Below are 14,129 nucleotides of genomic sequence, written 5' to 3'. Positions count from 1 at the left end.
AATCCTTTTTTTTTTTTTTTAAGGCGGTAACCCTCATCTACTCATGACAGAAATGATATTTGAAAAATTAAAAACATTGGGGGGTTTGTTTTGATACTTGAACTGTATTTTTATTTTTTACATTAACTCTTTATTCAATTTTCAATTCAATAACGGGTTTATTCAAACATGTTTCGCAATACAAAGACTGATTTATACATGTCATACAAAGATTAAAATACATTGTCAATACAAGTTGCAATTGTAAACAAAACATATTAATCAAATACCAAATTACATAAAATACTTTACATTAATAAAATTGTAGGTAATGAATAGAAACATTTTTTTTTTAAAGTAGCACACTTTATTTGTAATGAGCCGTGAAAATATTCTGGGTATAGTGATGTTTATCATTAATCATTTACTGAAATTGTATTTGTTTTTAAATATGTATAAGTGTAAAGCCCCACACTAATTATTAAATTGATGATTTCAAGGTTAATTTATGAAACATTGAACACAATTCCCAATATCACTTTCATTGATGTTATTGAAACGCCATGATGTTTCATTTTGGAGAAAAGGTCTTAGCCTATTCATTGAATAGTGTCATTAATATCACAATCTATCAATTTTTATCAGTGGCTAGTAATTCTTTTACACATCATATTCAATAGGCACAGGTGCTTCCATCCCCCTTCTCTCTCCCTCTCTCTTTCATTTCTATGCAACCTCATGTGCGCGATATACATAACGTGATAATCCATGCGGGCCTTGATGAAAATCTTAAAGGGAATTTCGCTGTTGAACTCCTCCTCCACGCTCCTCCAATCAGTGCGCTGTTAAAGACGGGTAATCTTAAGCACGACGCCACTCAATCCTGGCCACAGTATCGGATCACAGTGTGAGTTCCCACACCTGCACATCACCTGCTATACTCCATAACAAATCGCTCTCCCTATCTATCTCATGTGCCCGGACGCATGGCTACAACAGACCGTCCAATCTCAAATGTTAGAGGCATTGGATGAATCTCTCCAAGTGTCATGCTTTCATACCGCCCCAGGTCACGTCTTACTAACCAACCAACCAAGACAAGCGTGTAACCATGTTAGTCTATTGTGTAATAGAACGGTTTAGTTGTACACCATAACCTCTGTTTTGTTCGTGCCATTGTGACCGTGACGACATTTTCATCTAAACATTCTTGAAGTGGATTTCGATAAAATGCCGTCTGACACTTGCACTTATCTGTCATAACTACGTTTTTCATTTATCCATATATTAATTTAACTATATATTTGTTAACTTATTTATCATTATGTGTTGTTGTTGTTGTTGTTATTGATACGTATGATGGACACATTAGGTATTTCTACATATATACTCTATCAACAGAAAGATGCTTTGATAATTCATTAACAAAAAATGCATGTCGAATCCTCTAAAAATCATCGAGATCATTACACATGCACATATCCGCCCACCAAACATTAATATATTTGACAGCGATATTTAGATTCATAATCCAATAAATATATCCAAGTTTGTTTTTTTGTAATCAGATATATCTTTGTACTTTCTTTTTTGGTATTAAAATCATAAACAACTTGTGGGATACGGTAGGTTCCATTTAATAACGATGGCGTGTTATGAAATGTTTGAACACTTGCCTCTCTATGTTAAAAGCATTTCAGCCGTGACTGTAGAAAGGAAGGTAGTGCGAATACAAATTGTTAAAGTGGTGGACTGCTAACTCGGGTTCATGGATACCTTTACATCGCACCACGGAGTGTTGCACTAATCTATGTTTATTCAAGTTTCATGGCCGTGTAGAACCAGTCGCTCAAACTATGAAACCTTACCTCTGCACACTTTCAACAGGGGGAGAAATGCGAATAGGAATATATGGTGGCTCATATTTCTGCCCCAATTGTGGATGTCATTTCCTGAATGAGAGAGAGAGAGAGAGAGAGAGAGGGGGGGGAACCAAAAAATAAGTATTAAAGAAGAATTTGGTGAGAAAACGAAAAGCAAATTTTAGAGGTAGAGGGAAAACAGTTTGAACTAAATGTACTATAGGGAGTTATAATGGGAAGGAAGAAGATTGCTCTCAAGACAACATGCTGAACCATCCATCTCCCAAGATGCGAACAACAATCTGTCGATACCTTCAACAATTATCTCAAAACTCACCTCTTCTGTTAACAACGTAACTGTAAAGCGCAATTGAACATGTATATGGAAAATTTGCTACATTGTAATTAAATACATTATTATTAAAGTTCTTTTCCATATAATTTCTATTTCTATACAACAACGTTTGAAGTCTTTTTTTTGGTGGTCATATTCGACATTTAAGACAACTGAATTTTATATAAAATTATTCAAGTGCGCTCATTTAAAGGAAATGGGCCTATCCTATGCATGCTTTTATCACATATGGGGTAACCTACCCTAGCGGATCCTAAAAAGCATTTAGCGTGTTTACTTTCAACCGTCGTGTTTTTGGCCTGAAGCTTGTCGGCATACCCTTTTGCATTACGCCACTAAAAAAAAATCCTCGCTTGAAGGCCATAAACCCATGCATGCTTTCATAAAAATCCATACAAAATATCCCGAGTACTTCAGTAGATGATCGAGATTCGCTTCGTCCACCGAGATCGTGGTGCATACCTTTACTGAAAGGAAAAAGAATGTCCCTGCATGAACATTATATGAGTCTACGAAGATATAATTTATGCACACTTCCATACATGTATCTCATTGCCACCCTCAGACCCTGAATATTTTGTTTAAAAGACAGGTGACATGAAAATCATCGCATTGAATGCTGTCATCCTAAAGAATAAGGAAATCCTCCTATGCCTCATTTGATGGATGCGATACCTTTAAAGTCACGTTTTACACCGTATACATTAGCGGGCGGTGTATGGCCTACAACTAACTTTCAGGAATATGGTATTGCTTACCTATTACGATATATGACATTGGCTCATAAGGTGGGAGGTAGCTTGTAACTCTGTACCGATATTAAATGTCATGTGTGTTTATCACCACTGACATTAAGCACGGCATATCCAGTTTATCATAAATATGTTCTTCTTCAAATTAAGAATGCATGCCATATATCATTTTTTTTTAACTGTAATTTTTGAAGATTTTCGAACTGTTTTTGAAACATGAGGTTAATAAAATCAAGGCCATACCACATTCTGAGACTACTATCTTTAGACTATCATCAATATTTCAAGAGGTCCCACTAAAAGATGGGCTAAGTTATTAAACACGTATTTTTCTACAAGAAATATGCCTAGAAAGAGAAGACAGAGGAGGTAAAGAGGAACATGGTTTGGTGGTAGCAGAGTGATGTAGGCTACTACAGTGAATACATAGATATGCGGGATTATTGATTTATGTACAGTATGCCTCCTACAAGCGTGGAGCATACTATGTTTCTGCATCTACTTGTAGCACACTGCAGAGAATCCTATGTCATACATTATATGGTTCTCTACAGCAGTCCCCTCAAAATGAACGTGATGTATATTGGGCTGTGTCACGAGCCCCTTCTATTTATACCTCACATCACGCAGATATATTCTCTGTGCCTATCACAATCCCTCTCTCTATCTTTCGTCGTCTTCACTTATTACCTCCAACTTCCAAATGAAATGTGATGAAATAGAATCTCAGCCAATTGAATTTCGTTTTAAATTGATTTTTGTCGAATGCTGCGGATTCGAGTCTTCTATGTCGCCGCTCCCTTGTCGTCCAGGGAAAGAAATGTCCAGTCTCCTATTTAACCTCCTTCATCCCAACACCACAGGACCTGATAGTCAAATAGTCTGATGTCATTTATGGTAAGATCCTACGTGGACTAAAGGAGGCAGACGTGTCGGTCTGGTCACATTAAGCGTCTCATGCAATGTAATCAACAAAAAAAGGCTCATCGACATAAAACTTTATTAATCAGTTAAAGAAGTATAAACAGGCGCTAGTCATTGCCCACACGCTCCCTCCATACATATTGGATGACCTTTTTTCATTCGCCGACAGACGCTTATACATTTCTTAAACTGCTAATAGATTTGGCCGCCAAAGTTGTATGCTAACTCCACATAAAAATACCGTGTCAATAGTTTTAAATGAAATTTCAGCTAACTTTCAGGAACGCGTAATATTTGATCAGACTATTAACAATAAACCATTGAAATTACTAGAAAACAAAACATCTTTGCAGTAGTGCCTTTCCACACTTCATTATACAATAATTGTAATTAAGTTATTTTAATAAAGGAGATAGATGAATTATAACCAATTTCCATTTCTTTTTCCTGGAAGGGATATTTGAATGAAGAAGTGTATGAATTCAAAAATAATTTTTATTAGTTTACAAGAATGGATACGACATATAAACATTTTGTTTACATATTACGAACAGATTAACTTTCTGTATCACTTAAATACACCTCCTTGTTCTCCCAATAAAATTTACGTGTATAACAAACAAAAATCACCAAAATCGTCCAGCTTCCAATACCGTACATACTTAAACGGGGGATTTATCTGAAGCTTTTGAAATACAATGTGCATATTCAATATAATTCGAAGGGATATTCAATTTACACCATACCTATTTTGTTTATCTAGATAAAATGAAAATAAGAGGAAATTAAGCGAGATAAGATATTATAATGTTAAAAAGGAACAGACATTATTAACAGTTTGAACAGAGTTGAAAAAGTTAATATTCTAATGCCCTTTACTCAATCCGTAACCGTCAGTGATATTTTAATGAAGTATATACGGAATGATCCTAATTCCTCAGGCCAATTCGTGCTTCACATTTTATTAAATTCGTCTTGCGTTTTACCGATCTCCCAAATCGCACGCCTTGTTCAGTTACACCCAGAATCCATCATCCTTTGTGCAACTTGTTGAATTGTTACTATACATCCCATACTGCCGCCAGAATTCATTAAGGAAAGCTATATTATCAATGCTAATTGGCGCATTGGATATCCAAGCTTAGATATCTGTGGTTCAATACCTAGCTTTAGACAAAATCCAATCTCTTTCTCCCGTATCATCCTAATCACGATAATTGAGCATTATAAACCTAATCACTGCTCCATAGAAATTAGAATGTCGCGGAATCATATCTCTCTCCACCCTCCCTCTCTCTCTCCCTCTATCTCTCTCTCTCCCTCTCATACAAAAGGATCCAATGCTGTGAATCGGTGACACAAATTGAACTGGATGGCTTGCATTGGCCATGCCTTCAAATCCCACACATCGCCCGGTGGCGATTCTTTAGATGCGCTCCTACTCGGGATGGATGGTAGGGAGAGTTCATATATCGGTTTCACGCGTGGCTAGGTAGACCACTAATGAGATAGATGCGGATCCATTATTAGCATCATCATTGTAGCCAGAGCCCACACCCACCACTATCATCACAGTTAATGGACCTTAATTCAGAGAAAAGCCAGGACATAATCAAGGCTGGTCTGACACGACAAAAATAGTAACAAAACCAATCTCCCGTGCGCAGGAGAGCTGGTGTACATGTAAGTGAAAACTAACACTATCACAAACAACAATACTCAGACATTTTAATTCAACTAATTTAAACAATATTTTACTGAAAAGATTGATTTGAGAGTAAATAATTTGAAACGACGAAAGTGAATGACAGATAAGTATACTCTTTGCTGATAACATCTATTTAAGCCTTTAAAAATAAAAATCAAGTTTGGGATGGATGGCAAAGGATTAGGTCACTGGTACACTTTGGGAATTCTGAGCCCTGACCAACACATCAGTTTGAAGCATGCTAACCTAAAGGGTAAACAAATAATACAGCCTTTCCCGTCTAAAATTACATTATTGTTTATTAGTTATGGAAACGTTTCTTTTGTGAGAACATTTTCGAGAAGAGAAAAAAAGGTTTTGTTCAACACACGGATTCTTTTTGCATATTTTGAGAACTCCAAATTACTGTCAACTTTGTTGAATCCCGGCGTATTTTGTAATATGATATGAAAGATCAATGCACATCTCAAGACCAAACTAACAATTTTGGAAATACAAATTTGGAAAATTCTGTCTTGGTTTTAAATGACTGGTGCTACAAGCGATTGAATATATCAATTTCTATTCTGACAAAGGGCCAATCGTTTCACTAGATTTTAACTAGAATGGCGAATATAACCCGACACACAATGGAAATACTCCATTAACAATGAGATAATATTCACATATATTGAAATCGGATGGGGGAATGAGAGTCCCGAGTGTACAGGTCAACTAGAAGAGCATCAACCAATGAATACATTTATAGAGGAAATTTCGGCAGCCGTAATTTTTTTTCTTCTTCGAGAACGGGTCCGCGCACGCCAACCGGAAACGGTCATTGGTGTTCAAATATTGTGTCAATAGGTCGATCTCTTCATCCACCCACTTCCAATAATCTCTCAGGTTTCATCCAAAATTGATGTAAAAAGAGAGAATGTGAAAACATAGATATATAAAGAGGTAAATGGAAAGTTGAACATGTTTTGTAGGAACCATTTGCTAGGTAGCTATAGGGTATGCCCACATTAGCTCCTTTCTGTGTATGAATGCAATATCGTCACGTGTATGACGGAATTTTGATTCCAGCAGCTAGAGCACAACATTTAATGAGTCCTTTAATATCATTAACACTGTTATAATGAGTCCTTTAATATCATTAACATTGTTATAATGAATCCTTTAATATCATTAACAGTGTTATAATTAGTGATATCATTGTCATTATATTAAACAGCACCATCACCATCATTACTTTCATTATATCATCAGAACTAGAAGTAGTAGTGTCATTATCATCATCGGTATTATCGTTGCTATTATTTCTTATGTCAATAAGGGAATAAACGATTGTTTGGTGTGCTTGTGAGTGGTCTTAATTGAATCCTTCACACCAATCGCCATATAATGGGGTCTTTCACAGTCACTTTAAGAGAAAATTCAAATTGAATATAAATGCCATTTAATTCACCTTGTGCGAAATGTATTTTTCGGGAAAATACACAACGCACATGGGCAAGAAAACCCTTCCCATTGAAAATACAATTGTAAGTAAAAAAAAAAAAAAAAAAAAAAAAAAAGGGTACTACTTAAGATATAAATCGGTCGTTTAAATGTAGATGGATTATTTGAATAACTCTATTAGGCTCAAAGTTCAAGAAAAAACAAAGAATTAATGATCAAGAAATTTGTCACCGCTCTATCAGGAGAAATATTATTACTCATTTTAATAATGTATACTAGGAATTGTTACCGCATTATGAATAACTCTAAAAATCAGAGATCATGAATACAATTCTCAGGAGTTAATATATTGCCACTGCCCGGTTATATTGCTTTCTGTTGGAATGATATTTTAAACATTATTTTCAAAAGTAAAGCAATAACATTAATGGAAATAACGGGAATTAAAACCAAAGCACATGTTAAGATCTACATACCCAAGCCTACAAGTTAATGGATGATGCGAATGAGATTAGACCGGTGATGTCGGCATTAACATAATTACCTTCAATTGCATACACAATTCACTTCTACTTATCGAGTATTGAGAGCAACAAGTAGAAGCTGGAAGAGTCGTTATGATAATACGACGAAGCGAGAGGCTTCTAATATTCATGGTCTTATTGCGCATCTCATCCGATGACTATCATAAGCCACCTGGGAGCTTTAACACACGTATGAGCTGCAGTTCCCATTGCCAGAATATTGCCCCTGTATAGCCCTAATCCGCATCTGTGCACACGGAGAGTGTGTTAACGTAATACCGAAGTATTGAGGGAATCATCGTAGCGGTAGTTGGATGTGCATGTTTAGGCAGTGGTGTTGGAGTTGATGAAGAAGTCTCACGCCTAGGTGCTTCTACAATGGAGAAATAAAAACAAAGGCGCCACTAGAGATCAGTGGCAATGGATTGGTGCGCTAATGAAATTCTTCTCAACAAATCATCCGCCCTCGAAAATTTGTCTCTTGTTTCGTTCTTCCCCGTGTATGGTTGTTTTTTATGCTTCTAAAAACCTTGATTTCTCATTATTTTGTGAACCCCACTCTCGTTGATTACGATATTGTCACTATGATACGAGTCAATGAAAGATTTAAGTTAATGTCCCTGTTAACAGCAGAATACATATTCACAATTTTGACATTCACAAGTCGCACGCTTGATATCAGCATTTGTGTTAAAGTTTCTTGATTCGCAAGTAATATGAAACTATCAAATTTAGTAAGAAGATCCAGATAACCCGTTTGAATTCAAGGATAAACTATCTCCCGATTATCTTCAATTCAATCAATCAATCCATTGAGGTTACTTCTTTATCATTACCGTTAAATGTGAGAGGATATCGACACAGAGAATGAGAAATGAGACGGAGATTGAGTTTCAAATGTCAAGGTCTTCGATGGAACGAAACTTGGGGCTCTGCATGAGGAATAGAATGTTGTCTACTCAGATCAACACTTTAACAAAAGAAGAGAAAATACGCTTCTGTATGGTTGGTTTCGTAATTCAATTGTCACTATCATATCTGTCGGAACCTATGCAACCCATAGTCCTATATGATATTTTATTCCGAGCAATGATATATTGAATCAATGTAATTTTTATGATTGACATCTTCTCATAATAAAGCTTCCTTGCATCGATGCCGCTAAAAAAATTAAAACAAAAAAATAAAACCTGCGCCATTTATGATAACGAGCCATCGTCAAACAACACATCTTCGTTTTACTGCTAATCTTTTACAACTTTGCAACCGTGTTCTTTAGCGATACCGCTTTCATTATGAGATTTGTTATTCCACTGTGATTCCGCATCAATCCGGATTTGACAAGTCACATGGGTGTAAGAAAGCATCAATTCTCATTCCAACGTCGACGTTGATATCTCATGGGTATAAATATTACAGTAGCAAGGCCCATAGTGTGATTTGACTACCATTAATCAGAGACACCACCTGGTAATGGATATTTAACGACGGTGATCACAAAGTTCCTGACGGAAAGCGGTATCTAGAACAGCTCGACTAGAAATCTAGGACAACTCAATAAGGGGTTTCACACTTGTGGAAGCCAACGTAAGTGAAGAGGAGACATAGCTTTTGGTTTCATGTCGATCTGTCTTTTAATAGCATTGGAGTATAGCCTATGCAGCCATTTAAAGTCCGGTTGTTGGCTAGGTGACCCAGATGAAAGCTTCGAACGCCAAAAATAGAGTCCACTGCAGGGATGACGTTTTGTTTCGATGAAATACGAAGGGAAGGTTAAACAAAAAATTATAATTTACAAATAAGTGTATGTTTAGCTTTTCACTTGTCTTTTTATTAGACAACAACAGACAAAGGCAGCTCTTTAATGTTTATCAAAATCATAGACCCAAACTGAGATAATAAGTTGTTTTTTTCCTTTCTCTAAACTTGGTCTCATGTGATATGTTCTAAGTGCTGATTGGATAAAGTGGATGTATTTGAGTCGACACCATACCGTCTAATGCATGATTGGTAATCATAATGTCCACTATATAAATCATCCTGTAGTCCCATTTCTAAGGTCGATAATGGAAGAGATATTGGTGTTCATTTGTGACTAATTATCTACTGATTAAGAAAGTGTATTTCTCCCACTTTCCATCTGCGGTGTCTCTGCATTATTCCCCAGTAAAAAAAAAAATCAATTTCCTATCGATATTTTTGCTGCTTCTTGGTCATTAGCGTCTTGTTTTATTATCATTCTCCTATTTCTGACACATTTTGTCAGATTCAAAACAAGTTTGGGATCTTTTTCCGAGAGGTACATAATTAACTTGTCGTATGTTGAAGCCCGTTTTTTGTTATTGCAACTCCATTAGATCAACATTCCCCTTCCCCGAAGGCGAGAGAGAACAGTAGACGATGCTTCCTTCATTAGGTATTCCTATCGCTTGTAACGCCAGGTCATTGGCCGCAAGTGTTTTACCAACATGGTTATCAGGTGACATAATAAAAGATGGAGGAAATGCTATGGGAGAAAGCGGACGTTGTCTTCAAAAACTGAATTGAATTGTGACGGCGACGTATTGCTATCCAAAGTTATAATAGAATGTAACCTTATTTTTAAAAATACCAAAAATATAATCATAGATGATATATGCACAGTTGGATGGTATGCCACTTTGGATAGGGAAAAAAGAAACATTTACTTTCAACATCATTTCATATTAGCATAATTAGTATAAAGAAAAAAAAACATAGTGAGCAAGTATAATGTTATTCAAAATAAAATATGCATGTCAAGCAAAATTCCTATTTATTATAATTTCGATGTCAATTTCAACTTGCTCGTTTCTATTGAAAATAATATACTGTATTGTGTGTTTTTTAAAGGGCATACTGCGATGATAAGAAACCATTCATCAAAAAAAATTTGCTGGTCTGATGTTTTATACATTTTGTGATAAAGAAATTCGAAGCGGAATAGTTTCTTGTTATTGACAATATTTCTTTTCTTCATAATCATATATCAAACAACGCATGATATTCCGTCACTGTGAATTAAGAGTAATATACCAATGTTCAACCAAGGTAATCAAATCGTTGTCATATCATGATTGTAGGGACCACAAGAGGAACCGTAGTGATACTTATGAGGCTACACTGGGTTTAAAAAATGTATTATCTATGTTAATAGTATACATTATTATTTAGGTTAATATCATCATCATTATTCTGAATTTTGTTATCATTATGATTATCATTGCTATTATTATTGTATATATCATTATTATTGCCTGTCGACGGATAGTCAACCTGCTTGAAACGTCGAGCCCCTCCTACTACCCATCCTCTTCAACCGGTGCTATGGTTCTCTTCAGAACTATAAGCTCAAGAAAGGTTACCAATAGTCCTTTTCTTGACTCCCCAATCATCCCCTCTCTCACATGGTGCAACTGTAAGCCTATTGTATATTATCATTATTGTTGTTATTATTACTATTATTATTATCATCATCATTATTAGTTTAATCATCATCATTATCATTATCATAATTTTTCATTTCACCCTCAAGTCTTTGAGATCAATTCGATTTTATCAAAGTCATTCAAAAGTTTGCTTAAACTTAAATCATTATTATTACTTATTACATTATTACTTTATTTCCAAATGTTTGTTTGATACTAGCTTTTTGTTTTATATGTGTAATGGTTCGATGCTGTCCAAATTGCAGAAGTTTATTGATTTTAGACATTTTGTTTTGATTTGTTTAAATCTGAATCCATAACCAGATCATAAGTAACACAAAATTTTGATGACAATTAATTTATTTGTATTAACACATTATGTGGAGATTTTCAATGGTTGACGTATAATTAAATCAACATTCTTAAACAAAAATCGTACAGCAGCACTTCGTTCATTGCATAGTTTTCTGAGAATACCATTTTGAAACTAAATTTGCATCCCATGACATAATCCCTTTATCCTTCGTCCCTCTTTGGTTTAAAGATAAAGACCAGTTATGGTTATGCGATTGCATTGTGAAAGAAACGTTGTGAAATCGATCAGAAAAGGTTGATCATTTAGCATAATTATAAGTATTGGTGTGTACTGCAAGGTTCTGGAATCATCAAAATGATAAGAAATTTGGCCCAGTCTTCGTAAAGTTACAAGCACTGTACACATAAAGATGTACTACACACACGTGCGCGACACGTGCGTTTATCTCTCACACACCAATAGATAAACTAATTTCCCAAATATATAAATTAGTAGGCGGTTCCCCGGCAAAAATTTTATCATGTATTACTAGTCAAAACATACTCTTTCACATGATTGGTAATAAGAGCTTCCATTTCATTTTTTTTAAATTGGGGCGTTTCCAATACTGGTCTTTACCTTTAAGGAAGAATTTTTAAAGGATTCTCGTTGGTTTGAGGGACTGCTATGAATGTTAGATCAGAATAAAGTTTACATTCTAAACATGAGTATAGCTTGACATCTCTCTGTACTGTTAGGACCTCCCCTCGGGGGCTCTACCCTGGTGTGTTAGACCATCATCTCACTAAGTGTTTTGGGGCCGAGTGTGAAATATTTACACAACCTTAGGGTGGATTCGCACTTATTTCATTTCCCATTAAATAATTTTGAATATCTTGTGAGCCATGCATCTAACTAAAGAATACATTGATGAGATTCAATGGGATTTGGAGAAAGCAACCATAAAAAAAAATGGCGTACACGAATCTTACATCAAAGCGCTGAGGCACCTGCACCAGAGCTTAGTTACAACTCGAATACATTTGCATGAACACGGATCTTGTAAGTAAATGCCATCCATCAAGGGAGAAATCTGGATGATTAATTCACCAAATATGAGATTTATGCCCTCCTGAAAACCTCCCCTCGCCGTCTCCTTTCCTTATGCATGCATGGTAAAGAAAAGGTGAGTAGCGATGCTCGTGTTTGACGCTATGACCGATTAATTCGTTTTCGCGCCGATGCGATGTCGCCACAAGGGATTTCGTCTTTTCACACTGCCAATCGCACGTCGTGGGTCCTTTACTTATACCTTAACACGAGGCTGCTGCCCATTTACCAGTTTGGTTTAGACGTGTGAGGTAGAAGCGAAGACATCACGAGGTTTAATACCCGGATTATTCGTTTCTTTCGCTTGTCGACAAAGCTTATTTCAACTGTTACGATGTGCTGCAGGATGTTATTCATTCGCGCTCGCTGTAGAAGCTGTGAATATATTCGGCTATCAAAATGCCCTTGTACTGAGCGGCCTAGAACACTCTTTAAAATGACAGAGGGTTAACATTGTTTGATCACCATATGGCGTGTCGTAACCGATAGTTAATATAATGTGAAAGTATTGTATGTGTCACAGACCACACACGCCAACAACAACAAAATAGGCCTAGCAAAAAGAAAAGTTTATTTTTTGTTAACCTATTTTTAACTGTTTATTAAGAGTTTCGCAAAGTTTAGTATTTAAATTTGAATCAGACAAATATTCAATTCAAAACAGTCAGGAAAAAATTGAATTGTATAGTGATTGGAGATATATTTGTATAATCTGTATGTGTATATAGGAAATAAAAATAGCTCACAGATTTCATTATTCAGCTGGATAATCCATTTCCACATAATCCACGCACAAAATTATGTTGAAATAAAACAAGTTTTCTTTCAGAAATGCAATTGTTTTTAGAGGTAATAGGGATTAGAGCAACGTCGATCTGGCGCTGCTCAGTGGCTGCCGGGCTCACGATCAATTTGGCAAAAAGAATTTCCGTTTCGGTTTAATAAAATTTGGAGTGGACTATTAGGCTATTATTATTATTATTATTATTATTATTATTATTACACGCAATATCTGCAAAAATCTGAATCTGTCATGAACACAGTATATAGATATTACATGATCTTACATCACGGCTGCTTGCATGTGATCCATAACAATTAGGAATATATATAGTATACACTATAGTATGTACTTGAATGGTCGTGTTGTGTGTATTCATCTCATATATTATTAGGGTGTATGTTAAACTATCGCACCCTCCACAACATATTGCGCTTCTTTACAGTCCACTCTCATATAACAAACGCACGTTCGCCCACGCACACTTTGTAAAAATAATTAATGCAGATACATAATCCTACTACTGAAGTTTTCAACGTGAACTTTACAGATGTAGCAAAATTTTAATCTGTCAACAAGTGATCTCCATTATTGGCTCACAATTTCAAATCAGATTTGGAGATGAGCATAACAACGATTTTGGGGTTTTATCATTTTTTCATTAGGTTTTTGGTACACTTCTACGTCATGTTTTTATTAAAGCACTAACATATCTATTAAGAAAGTGAATAAGTATTGTACGAATGTGTATGTTTTTCAATAATGTTGAGTAGGACCTGAATTTCTGAATTCATCCCTTAGTTCATGACTATTGACTTCTTGTTTGAAGTTTCTATATTGATACTATAGACATGCGAATAGTGATGCGTGGCTGGAATGCTCCAGTGTAAAGTGCTTAGGGACACCGTAGATGTATAAAGCGATACATGAAAGCGGATTATTATTATTAT

Source organism: Strongylocentrotus purpuratus, unplaced genomic scaffold, assembly GCF_000002235.5.
Source record: "Strongylocentrotus purpuratus isolate Spur 01 unplaced genomic scaffold, Spur_5.0 spur5_scaffold_5, whole genome shotgun sequence".
NCBI lineage: Eukaryota > Metazoa > Echinodermata > Echinoidea > Camarodonta > Strongylocentrotidae > Strongylocentrotus > Strongylocentrotus purpuratus.
This window is presented reverse-complemented; position numbering follows the sequence as displayed.